The sequence below is a fragment of the Hibiscus syriacus genome, unplaced genomic scaffold (genome assembly GCF_006381635.1).
Source record: "Hibiscus syriacus cultivar Baekdansim isolate YM2019G1 unplaced genomic scaffold, ASM638163v2 tig00110944_pilon, whole genome shotgun sequence".
NCBI classification, from domain to species: domain Eukaryota; kingdom Viridiplantae; phylum Streptophyta; class Magnoliopsida; order Malvales; family Malvaceae; genus Hibiscus; species Hibiscus syriacus.
The window spans coordinates 897205-909914 of NW_024062925.1; the positions used below are offsets into that span (position 1 = coordinate 897205).

The 12710-nt window shown below is 36.6% G+C and overlaps 1 pseudogene; it reads right to left on the minus strand.

Moving 5' to 3' along the window:
- Positions 1-440: 440 nt before the first annotated feature.
- LOC120147875 lies at positions 441-2655 on the minus strand (annotated as a pseudogene).
- Positions 2656-12710: the final 10055 nt, after the last annotated feature.

Here is a 12710-nt window from a genome sequence, read left to right on the forward strand (position 1 = left end):
TGAGCTTTCTTATGCAATGTTCGTCCCTCATCTACCTCCTTGTCCGCGAAAGGAAAATAACGAATTTTGTCCTAGGCGTTTCATTTCCCAATACGGTTGATTGTTCGATCAGAACGAACTTAGGTTTTCTTTTTCTTTTATATATTTTTTCTCAGTTTAGGATGATTGAGATTAAGATTCTGCGTTAGTAATTTTGCCAAGTGTTACCCTAATCCTCTTATTTGTGATCCTTGGGAAGAACCATGGATTTCTTAAATTGTATATTTCGGCCGTTTAGCTTAATATGAAAAAGGGTAGTATTTAAAAGTTTGCAATCATATTTGGTGTCACGTTGAATCGACTCATACACAAATGAGAAACAAGATAGATTCTTTTAAAATTTGTTCTTTTTTTCTTTTGCACGGAATTCAAATTCGAGACTACCGTCTAAGTGTCTGAAATGGTTTGATTTCAATTGAGATCTGGCTTTCTTCTTTTTGTGGACGAAACTATTTGAGCTTTCTTCATACTCCAATCATTGAAGGTTGAAATATTGACGTCTAAAGTGCCATTATTGAATGCATATAGGTGGGCTTGGTTATCAATGGCCAACTTGGGATAAACTCTAGCAGTTATGCAAGCTCTTCCTTCCCCATCGAAGCTCTCCACGATCGAATGATCAATCTGCAATCTCAGAACCCGAATGTGTCAGTCTGGAGAAAAACATAGAAATGTTCAAAACGAAGTGTTAAAAGCAGACGAACATACGAGACTTCTCAGAGAAATCTTCTCACGAAGAGGGTCTATGTCGATGCTCCATAAGTTTCTTTCTTCAGTCCTTCCCTTAGAGATGACCTGCTCTGATCACTACACATGAGCACAACATACTCGTCGTTGCTTCTGAAAACACAAAAGAATATTGTGGTTTGCTCCGTGAAGTCTTTCGATGCAAAAGCCAGTATTCCGAACGGTCCAACATTGCCTTCAACAGATGCTGTCTTTTGACTACAGAGCAGTTGAGGATCCATCCAACTTGGATGCATTAATTCAGCCTCCTTTAAGTTGGACAAGTCGAAGGAAACTTCAACATCGGCCTTTAGCAACATAAAGGCAATATGGTTAACTTAGTCTTTCACCTGCAATTGATTCTTGTATATTAATCACAATTGAGAAATAAAGCCATATCTGAAAAGCTGTAATGCCCGAGACTTCAAGTACAGATCCACCCTTGAGTTCCTTGTTCTTGAAGCTGACGTTTTCGGCATGCTGCTTCTCGATCTCTTCCACTGGCCATTGAATCAATTGCTTACCAGTTTTACCAAGCAAAATGCTTCGAGGAATCGACTGAAAACAAATACCGGTTATGTTAGAAAACTTTAAAATCTTTTATCTAAACCACTTGCAGTTGCGATCATATTATGTTTCGAAACTTACCTGAAGACCAGACCAACCTTTCTCTATGTCATCTGTTGTATGGTCGAACTCTAGTATCCATCCCCACAAGATCCTTCTCTTCTTGTCACTATCGAAAAATGTCTTAGAAGCATAGAACTTACCATAATCATATCATAAATCCGAACCATTCTCCAAGAAATCGGTATCAACCGAAAAGTTATCTGTCAAGAACATGCAGTTTCCTAGTACGTAGTGATCGCAGTCGTTGAAGCTTGCCTTGAGAACATGTTTTGTCGGTTTGTCGAGCGAAGATGTGTCGACTCCATCTTTTCCATCGATCAAAACCGGATAGAAATCAGGACATTCCCACATCCCAGTCCTTGTGGACGAGTGAAGAGGCTCTTTACTCCTAGTCCATGTAGCAAAATCTCGGCTTCGATATAGCAGCCCCCATCCATGGCCATCCATTTGGTTCCCGACCAAGACTCTCCATAATCCATCAGGGCCTTGCCAAGCTGTAGTTGGATCCCTAAAGAACTTGGGGTCAATACCATCAACAGGGGCCATTAGAGGATTATGAGATGATTTCACCCATTCTATTAACAAAGGATCAGATAGGTTCTTCGGCTCGGCCAAGTTTTGAACCTGACGGTTCATGGTATCACTCCCGGTGTATAAAATAACAGGCTTTTCGCCCAAAAGGAACGTGGTCGAGCCGGACCAGCAACCGTTGATATCGAACGGCTCGTCAGGAGAAAGTGCATTATCAAGATGAATCCAGTTGACAAGATCATATGATATGGAATGAGCCCATGTTATGTTGCCCCATATTGAAGCGTAAGGGTTGTATTGATAGAACAGATGGTAAACTCCCTTGTAATACATAGGACCTGTTGCAGATGTGATCATTTTCACAAGATTTATATCAAGAATTTCAGCATTCTAATGATCAGAACATAGAACACAGAGAAAACCTTACCATTAGGATCTGCAAAGCCACAAGTTCCCCATTTGAAGACCATTATTACATGTAAAAAAAAACAAAACAAAACAAAGCAAAAGTCAACAGAACCGGGGTTGAAAGACTGTAGATCGAATGGTTGCGTGAGTAAAGCAAACCATTCATCCAGTTTTTGGGAGGCTGAAAGTGGTAAGCAGTCCTATAAGGCTGCTGCTCCATTGACAGAGATTGAACTCTTCCATTTCCAAACGACAAAAAGAAGAAGCAAATGACAAAAACAACACACATCTTCGTCATCGTGAATTTCAGCTTCAGGTCAGCCATCAATGGCACTTCCCCATCTGCTTCCTGGTTTTGCAGGGTCAAATGAATTTAAATAATCTGCAACTCGTCCACTTGAAAATGTGGTTAGTTTATATAAACGAAAACATAAAATACTAATTACTCAACAAGAGGACACGTGATCCATAGAGTTTTGCCCTTTGTGGTTAGGCTTCTTTATAGTTTATATTATCTATGTATTTAAATGGGAGCCTTTTCAAGTTTTAAATGACTGCTCAAGTTTAATATCCTTGGTTTCAACGGAAAAGAGATGATAGCTTAATGACCTCTTTTAGACCTTGAACTTATAAAAGATCATTTTAACCCTTTATAAATTTCTTCATTTTTATCATTACTTACATTTTCAATGACCATTTATATAATTTATAAAAAATTGTAATATAATTTTTTTTATTCCAGGGTCAAATATATCACTATTAGGCAAAAGATATTTGGTGTGGGTGTGGCGACTCATGCCATCCCATGCTCATTTAATGCAGCTTCAGGCAAAAGGGACTGTCGGCGAAAGGAACAAAATGGGCTAGAGGAACCTAAATTGAAAAGCCCAACCCATCATCTTTCAGTGTTGACCTTTACATTTCCTTATTTTTTGAGTAAATTGCAAATTTCATCACTTAAGTTTACTCTCTCTCCTATTTCGCTCACTTAACTTTAAAAGTTTTCAATTTTCTCACTGAATTTAATACATTAGGGTTTTTTGTCACTGAATTTTACTCTCTTTTCTATGTTGTTGTTGTACCTTTAAATAGTTAAAGATGTTAAAAATGAAATCGTTTTAAAAGAAAACAAAATTTTCACCAAAACGATGTCGTTTTACATCTATATAACAGTTCATTTTAATGTCATTAATTATTTAACGGTCAAGTGACCATAAAAACTCAATATATTAAGTTCAGTGAGAAAATTAAAATGATTTAAAGTACAACGAGTGAAATAGGAGAGAGAATAAAATTTAATTACCAAATTTGTAAGTTACCCTTATTGTTTTTACTTAAAAATGATAATAAAATATTAAGAGTAAATTTTTTATCCAATTTACAACATAAAAACCCTCAAAGGCCCAACATAGAAAAAAACAGTTCAAATAGAAGAGGCCCAATAATTTAAAAACCCAATACACAAATTAGATTTAACCCAATATTTACTTAACTAACAAAAAAAAACATTAATTGGATTATCATAATTTAGTCGAAACTAGATATGTACGAACATGAGTGAATATAAATAATTCAGACACACCTTTGTTCGTGTATATTTATTTATTAAATGAACATAAAAAAATTATTCATATTAATTTATTTAACTTAATAAACGAACAATTCATCAAATTTATTGTTCATTTACCCTCATAATTAAACTAAAAGTTGATGGTGCAATAAAAACAAGCACAAGCATAGCAGCAGCAGGGGTTGCTATTCTACTATTCTAAATACAAATGGGACTTGGATCACACGCAGGCTAAATCAGAATGTCGGGACATGCTCAATCATGCAGGTAGAATATTGTCGTAAGCGTCTTTCGGGTGGGCTCGGAATTGATCTTCGACTTGAATGAAACATTAGAGTTGTCACCGATCATTTATTTTATGAACAAAATGGGTTGATCGGATACCTTGGTTTCTTTCATGATCTACATCTTACTAAAGATGTGTCGGATTCGGGAGTCGGTTACAGTCAAGGAATGATTAGCACCCTTGAACTGCCCTTTCGGTACTAATTAATTTCCAGTTGTCTTAATTAAGAAAATGATAAGTTAAAATAAATGGTAAAATATGATCCAAATTACTTACCTTTATAGGATTTAAAAACATACTCTTTAAAAAGTTAAGAAAAGTGTTATATGTAGTAAAGTGCATAATCAAATTAAAAAATGCATGCTGATGAACTATAAGGAATAAAATAAAAACAAAGCAAATAAAGGGCAATTGAATTGAAATAAAAAGAAAAAAAATGCATAAACATGGAAGTACTAATTGCATAATTAAACATAGACTATTACTAGAATAAAATAAAAACCTAAAAGTAGCTAAAAATAAAAATAAAATAAAAATAATAAAAGAAATAAAGTAGAATAGAATAAGATGAAGACAAAAATAAAAAATGGAATCAAATAAAACTAAAAACAACAAAAACAAAAGAAAACGAAAAATAGAAAATAAAATTATAAAGAAAAAAATAAATAAAAATATATATAATAGAATGTAGTAATAAATAAAAAAATAAAGAGGAAAAAATATAATAATAATAATAATAATAAAAACATATATGTATAAATATAAAAATAAAATGTTAGAAAATAATAATAATAAAAGCAGAAAAAACCCCCAAAAAATGAATAAATAAATAAAAATAAAATAAAAAGATAAAATAATGATAATATATATATATATATATATATATATATAATACAATATGATAAAAAAAAATAAAAGATGTGAAAAATAAAAAGGACTAAATTAAAATAAAATAGAGGGTAAAAATTAAAAGGAAATCGGGGTAAAAATCAAAATTAAGGGTCAAAACATATCCTTGAAGCAAGCGAGGGACTGAAAACAAAATTAGCCATTTTCCCTCAAAAACACACGGATCCTAGGCCCTGGATCGGGTCAACACGCGGGTCAAACTCGGGTTGGCGGGTCACTATAAAACCCAAAAAATTAAACCCCCTTCTCATTTTCTATTTTTTTCAAAACGCATACCCCTTGGTTTTTCTCTCTCAACTTGTTCTTCAAGTTGATGAACAAGCCGTCTGGGTTCTTGATGAACCCAGAAACCGGCCATCGTTGCCTCGTCGGCCACCGTTGATCGACGCCGACCGTCGTTCATCGATAGCGGAAAAAATAAAGCTTTTATTTTTTAAAGATCTTTTCACCCTTGTTTCGAATATCAAACCCATTTTTTAAAAATAGCCTCGGGGAGAGCTAGATCTGAGATTGAAAATCTCGTTCACCCTCCCCCGATCATCGGTAATTCGAAACAACAAAAGGAAAAAAAGTAAACTCGAGCCACATACAAGTACTAACCGAACGAGGTAAGAATTTCACCTTTTATTTCTTTTTTGAAGCTTTTACAAATAGGTAGATTCTCACTTATTTTCTCTGTGTAATTTCTTGTATTTCCTCTACGATTTTTCGTTTAATTTACATGTATATTTATAGTCTTAGATTTGCTATTTTTAGTCTCCCATTAGGACTCTAACTCTAATCTATTTTTTGACTTGGTTGTGTGCCGGAAAAATCAGAGTTGGTGGCCTTGTTGCCGTTGGTGTGAGGGCTCTCCAAGAGTCCTTGATTTGGACGGTTGTTGCTCAACGGTGTTGAGGAGACAAGGGGGATACAGCTGGAATGAAAGAGAGGGTTAGGGTTTCTAAACCCTAACTAGTTCAAGTCGGGCTTTTATAGACCGGTTCGGGTCCTGGACTGCTTGTTTTCTAAACGGGCTTATTGTTGGTCTTCTGGGCCTGTAAATTATTGTTGGACCTGTAACATGTAAATAAATAAAAATAATATGTGTCTACAACTGCCCCTCTTTGCTCATAGTCGTGTAACAAAAATAGGGCAAAGATTAAAAGACACCAATTTCGTCCACCATGAATGTATCGTTTAACGTCCCCTATTACGAGAATCGATTCACATCTTATCGAATACCCTCGGTCATAGAGTTGAAATCCGATGGCATTATGGATTTGTCAATTCGGACTGAATTACGGAATGACTTTCTTGCCGTCAGGTTGAGTTTGGACAGGAGAATTTTGAGCATGCTATCCTTCATTGTGAGGTTGAAACCGAGGTCAGAGCATTGGAAAGTAGTTCTTAGATCGTCTTCTAACCCTATGTACCTCATTGTGAAGCTAAAATTTGACTTGAAGATATTAGTTTCTTCATTGTTGTGTGACAAATGACTCTTTTGTTGTGAAGTTGGGTCAATATTTTGGGTACGATATCCTTCGTTGTGAAGTTGAAATCGCAGGAAAATAGAAAGTGGCTTCTTGTCGCCAAGTTTGGTCAACCTTGGTCTTCTTCTCGACTTAAAGACCTTGGTGTGAAAATTTGACCGGAAAGTAGTTCATTGCTGCTACTTGCGATAAATGTACTCTTGAGCTGAACGAAATCGATCTCGAAAGTTCTTGTTGATAAATAACTCTTCTCACATTCGAGTTATGATGTACTTGGCTGGGGGAACAAACCCCTGTTGTTGCAGATGACTTATTTGTTGAGAGATTAAGTCGATCCGTTGGGTACGATATCATTCTTCGTGAAGTTAAAATCATGGATGACTCATTCGTTGTGAAGTTGAGTTTTGAATTGGATATCCTTCGTTGAGAAGTTGAAATCCCATCTTATAAATCAATCACTTCGAGTTTAATATCCTTCGCTGTGAATTTGAAATTGACTCTAGCAAGAACCTGCAAATTTATGCATATGTGCGATGCTATGGATGAAATGCTCTTAGGTGTGCCTAAAATGCATATGCGAAATTTGTTATTTTGGGCTATGGAGAGAAATCTCGATCTCCGGTTGTCTATCTTGGTGACTCTTGATTCTAGAATCTTGAATTTCTGATTCCCGATCTTGAATTCTCCAAATGTTTAAATCTGATGTGCAAATTTTATTTTTATCATTGTTTTGGGAAATGCTTCTCAACCATCTTAAGTATAGTGCCTGAGCCTTGATCGGCTTCCGAGTACCTGTACTTTTCAAAAATCTTTGTACAGTAATATGCAATTATCTTTTCCAGAATTGAACAAATCATTAGGTTTAAATTTAACCCAAGATGCTTAAAATGAATTGATTTAGAGAAATGATCGTATTTATTCATAAGGGAAAAGAACAAACAATACATGACAAACATTCAGAAAGGTAAATACATAAATGAAATATGAATGGATGTCTTAGATCTCAATAATGATGGCGCTTCTGAACTGATAAGCCGTTAGGTGACCTTGGACACAACCTTTGTCAAAGGATCTTCGAAGATGTGACAATGTTCAAGAGAGTGCAACCTTTCTCTAACTCGTTAAATCTGTAGAGGATTCGGATGTCGTGATGCCTCACTGTCTGGATTAGGGACCTTTCTCGAATCAACATCCAAATCGCCCTTTCGAGTTTTCAATTTGGACCCATCCTTGGTTTCAAGACACCATTTGTGGGTTTTCTTCTTGAACCCACCTTATTTTCTTTTCTTTTTCTTTTTTCTTTTTTCTTTTTTCTTTTTTTAATTTAGGGTGTCCTTTCGAGTTTTCACCCTAAACGTTTTTTCTTTTTCTTTCTTTTTCTTTTTCAACTTAGGATACCCTCTCGAGTTTTCATCTTAAGTGAAGTATTTTTTTGATTACATCCAAATTAATGAGATTTGACAGTTCCAACCCGTCCATTTCAGCCAGGACAAGTGCTCCCCCGGAAAAGGACTTTTTCACGACATAATGTCCCTCCCAATTTGACATCCATTTTCCTCAGAAGTCCATTTGAATTGGCCAAATTCTTTTAAGCACAAGACTCCTTCATGGAATATTCTCGGGAGCATCTTCTTGTCATGTGTTTGAATCATTCGTTTATGATATATTTGATTATGAAGAATGACTTTCAATCTCTTTTCCTCTATTAGGTTCAGCTGATCATATCGGGACTGCTTCCATTCTGCACCATCTAGTTTGACTTCTGACAAGACCCAGAGTGACGAAATTTCTACCTCAATGGGCAGTACTAATTCCATCCCATATGCCAATAAAAATGAGGTTGCCCTAGTCAAAGTTCGCACCAAGGTTCGGTAAGCAAACAAAGCAAAAAGCAATTTCTCGTGCCAATCCTTATACGTCTTAGTCGTTTTCCCACTATCTTCTTGATATTTTTATTTGCTGCTTCTACTGATGTGTTCATATTTTGTCTATAACAATAGAGTTGTGATGTTTTATGTTGAATTGCTCACAAGCATCATCCATCATCTTGTTATTGAAGTTTGTAGCATTATCGGTAATGATCCTTTCAGGTAAACCATATCGACATATGATCTATTTCTTTAAAAACTTAATAGTGGACTGAGTGAAACTAGTGTATAATGCAGCCTCTACCCACTAGGTGAAATAGTCAATTGCCACAAGAATGAATCGGTGACCATTTGAAGCCTTCAGATGGATTTACCCAATAACATCCATGCCCCACATAGAGAAAGACCATGGTAATGTCATCACATGAAGAGGCTGAGGTGGAACATTTATTTTATCCCCATAAATTTGACATTTATGACATCTTCTGGTGTAGTTGATGCAATCACTTTCCATTCTGTACCAAAAATATCTACATCTCATTATTTGTTTTGACATCATATGTTCATTCGCATGTGTTCCACATACTCTATCATGCACCTCTTCTAATATCATCTTTGCCTCTTCTGTATCTACACACCTTAACAAGACTTGATCATGGCTTTTCTTGTATAAGACCTCCCCATAAAGGACATATCCAGTTGTCATCCTTCTAATAGTTCTCTTATCAATTTCAGTGGCCTCCTCTGGATAACTTCGATTCTTTATGTATTATACAATGTAGTAGTACCAGGGCTTAGTGTATTTCGCTTCCTCGATCTGGTAACAATGAGCTAGGTACTCATATAATTGCATGTCAATTAGCATCATTTCAGACTCTCTGCCAGCCTTGAATACGGCTGCCAAGGTAGCTAAAGCATCGACCATTTGATTTTCTTCTCTAGGTATATAATAGAAGGTGACTTCATCGAATTCTTCGAGCAGATCCAGTATTAGCTTATGATACTCCACCAGCTTTATATCATTGGTTTCCCATTCTCCATGGAGTTGATATATTACTAAGGCTGAATCTTCATATACTCGCAAGGTCTTTATATTTTCTCCCATTGCAGCTCGAATCCCCAAAACACAAGCTTTATATTCTGCCATGTTGTTGGTGCAATCGAAATTTAGTCTGCTAGTGAATGGGTAATGATTCCTTTCTGGGGAGACCAGTATGGCTCTGATGACATGTCCTAATCCATTTGATATACTATCAAAATGCATTTTCTAGAAACTATCTATGGAAGTATTCACTTCTTCTAAAGATATGGCCATCAAGTCTTCGTCTGAGAAGTCAAAGTCTAGCGGCTCATAATTTTCATCAGTTCTGCTTACCAAGAAATTTGATATGACACTTCCCTTTATGGCTTTCTGGATCACATACTTGATGTCAAATTCAGACAACAACATATGTCATCGGGCTAACCTTCCAGAGAGAGCAGGCACACCCATCATGTACTTTAGTGGATCTAACTTGGAAATCAACCAAGTGATGTGATACAACATGTATTGCCTGAGTCTTCGTGTAGCCCAGACTAAAGCATAGAAAACCTTTTCGATGAGAGGATATCTAACCTCGTAATCGGTGAATTTCTTGCTCAAGTAGTAGATGACCCTTTCCTTCCTTCTCGATTCATCATGTTGACCCAGGACACACCCCATTAAATTCTCAGATATTGATAAATACAAGAATAGAGGTTTTCCCGGGATGGAGAACATCAAGATAAGAGTGTAAGACAAATATTATTTTAATTTCTCAAATGTAGTATGACAGTCGTCATCCCATACTCTAGGGTTGTTCTTTCGGAGAAGGCAAAAGATTGAGTCACATTTGTCGGTTAACTGAGATATGAACCGTGCTATATAGTTCAATCTGCCCAAAAAACCTTGAACTTCTTTTTATGTTTAAGAAGGAGGTAGATTCTGGATAGCCTTAACCTTATTGGGATCGACCTCGATGTCTTTCCTGCTGATTACAAAGCCTAACAGCTTTCATGATGTTACTCCGAATGTGCACTTGCTAGGGTTCAGTCTCAGCTGGAGGTTCCTTAGTCTCTGAAAGAGCTTTCTCAGATTCTCGATATGTTCATTCTCAGTTTGTGCCTTGACAATCATATCATAGACATAAACTTCAATTTTTTTGGCATCATATCATGGAACAAGGTCACCATAGCTCTATGATATGTTGCCCCAGCATTCTTTAATCCGAAGGGAATCATTTTGTAACAGAAAGTTCCCTACATTGTGATTAACGTGGTCTTTTCTATGTCTTCAGGATACACTTAATCTGATTGTATCCTAAAAATATGTCCATGAACGAGAAGAAAGCATTTTTGGATGTATTGTCCATCAAAGTGTCTATGTGAGAAAAATGAAAGTTGTCTTTGGGGCTTGCTTTATTAAGGTCTTGGTAATTGACACACATGCGTACTTTCCCGTCTTTCTTCGGAACCAGCACTATGTTGGCCACCCACTCTGGATACTTGGCCACTTGAAGAAAACCAACATCGAACTGCTTTTTGACTTCTTCTTTGATCTTAAGGAGCATCTCAGGCCGCATTCTCCTTAGTTTTTGTTTCACGGGTTTGCATTCTGGTTTGATAGGCAGTTTGTGGACTACCATATCTGTATCTAGTCTCGGCATGTCTTGGTACGACCATGCGAACATATCTATGTATTCTTGAAGTGAGACTATCAAGTTTTGTCTTACCTCAGCCGAAAGAGTTGTGCCAATTTTAACCTTCTTTCTCTCCTTGTCGGTTCCTAGATTCAAAATTTCGATCTTTTCTTTATGTGGTAGTATTTGTTTGTCTTATGTTTCTACCATTCTCAACAATTCGGTAGGTAAGTTGCACTCCTCTTCATTGTCGCATTCATCAAATTCCCCGAGACAAATGGCCAATTCAAAATCTACTTCTGGATCAGGATTATCAATGCCTCGTTATAGTTATCTGGGGACCTGAAAAAAGAAAGAAAGAAAATGTGTATGCGTGAGAGGAAAATATCCCACATGAAACAGCCCAAAATTAAATTCAAAAGAGTATGAAATGGAGTACTGAAATGAAGAAAAGAAAAAAACTGAATTCAAAAGAAATGAAACAAGAAAACTGTTTGTCATGTAAGAAATTACATCTTTTATTGAACTTAAATAAATGTTTAGTTACCCTTACAAAAGATCACCTATTGCCCCGGGTATAGGCAAATAGGAATAGTTTGAATATTACTCTAAAAGACATTTGAAAATCACAGGCAATTCTTCCGCCAACCAGTTACTAAGCACAGACCCAGGTGGCAGTGGGCGGATTCCAGATCTATCCGCATCTTCAGCATTTTCTGTGATTGCGGCATTGATACTCAGGTCTTTTAGAGCCGTTTCCAAATATGATGAGATGGTTTCAAACACATAACCACCTGACTTGAATGTGTCATAAAGAGGTGGGAATACCATAGGTTCTCATTGAAATTCAATTCCAATAAATCTGGCCAATCGTCTTTCTCGGTTCTTCTAAATTTATTTCCTCTTATGTTGGTGACTGAGCTGAAAACCAAGCCCAAACTGATCTAGTTTGGATATAGTAAGGACTAGATTAATCCTTCCCTGCAGCAATTTCCTAAACCCTTTTTCTGTCTTGGCACCTCGTCTCAAGGTCTACTTGATCTCTATTCTGATACACATAGAAAGCTGGGGTTTAAGAATCTTTCTTCCTTTAGCCACAAATGTGGCATTCACAAATTCTAAGGAGCGGAATGAACATTCTACCGCCTCCTCGTCTACTTCAATGTATGAAGGATATGTGGTCACACTCGCCACGATATCTTTGTCAGCGTTAATAATCATCAGGGCTCAATCGATAACAAACTTGACTTTTTGATGCAGCGTGGATGATACTGCACCAGCTTGATGAATCCAAGGCCTTCCCAAAAGATAGTTTTAGGAAAGCATGATTTCAATCACTAGAAATTCAATATTATAGGTGGCAGGTCCGATGGTTAACGACACCTCAATCTTGCCAAATACATTCCTCTTGGTCCCATCAAAGGCTCGGACCATGCTCTGGTAGGTTCTCATATGAGACGTATCTATTGGCAGCTTCTTCAACGTAACTAATGCATCACATTAAGGGCTGAACCGTTGTCGACTAAAACACTCGGTAAAGCGTGCCCCTTACAGTGGGTGGTGATATGTAATGCCTTAGTTCGTATTCTTCCTCTAGATGAAATCTCATCATCT